This window comes from Saprolegnia diclina (genome assembly GCF_000281045.1).
Source record: "Saprolegnia diclina VS20 unplaced genomic scaffold supercont1.4, whole genome shotgun sequence".
Classification (NCBI taxonomy): Eukaryota; Oomycota; class Saprolegniomycetes; order Saprolegniales; family Saprolegniaceae; genus Saprolegnia; species Saprolegnia diclina.
In genome coordinates, this window is record NW_008246071.1 from 760,537 (window position 1) to 761,020 (window position 484).

Here is a 484-nt window from a genome sequence, read left to right on the forward strand (position 1 = left end):
AGCGAGGATGGTCGAGAACTTCATGGTGTTGTCGTAGTGGAGGCGATGGAAATCGGAAAGTGAACTCAGCCCTTCGACTTGGCGATCTTGCTTGTGTCGATCGAATCTCCGCAGCTTGGCGCGTTTGCTGTCTAAGCTGGAATCTGTTGTTCATGCAAGCACGTGCACGTTTCGGGGTTATACCTAAGTACGATCAGCATCGCCTGTAGCCATCAGCGGTCTTCTGCGCCGCAAGGCAGAGGGGCTGAGGCGATCGAGGGTCCAGCACACTTCGAAGCATAGAGCCCGGTGAGTGAATGAAGAAGAAGGAAATTGCTAGTCTCTATGTATGCGAAGTCCTTTTAATGCGAAGTCCTTGTAATGAAGATAACGCGAAACACGTTCATATAGTGAGCGCAATGCGCTTGAGATTCTCCGCAAGTCATTATCCCGTACTAGTAGTCATTGGTCTGTCGACCCGACGAATTTCTATGCAACCGATCAC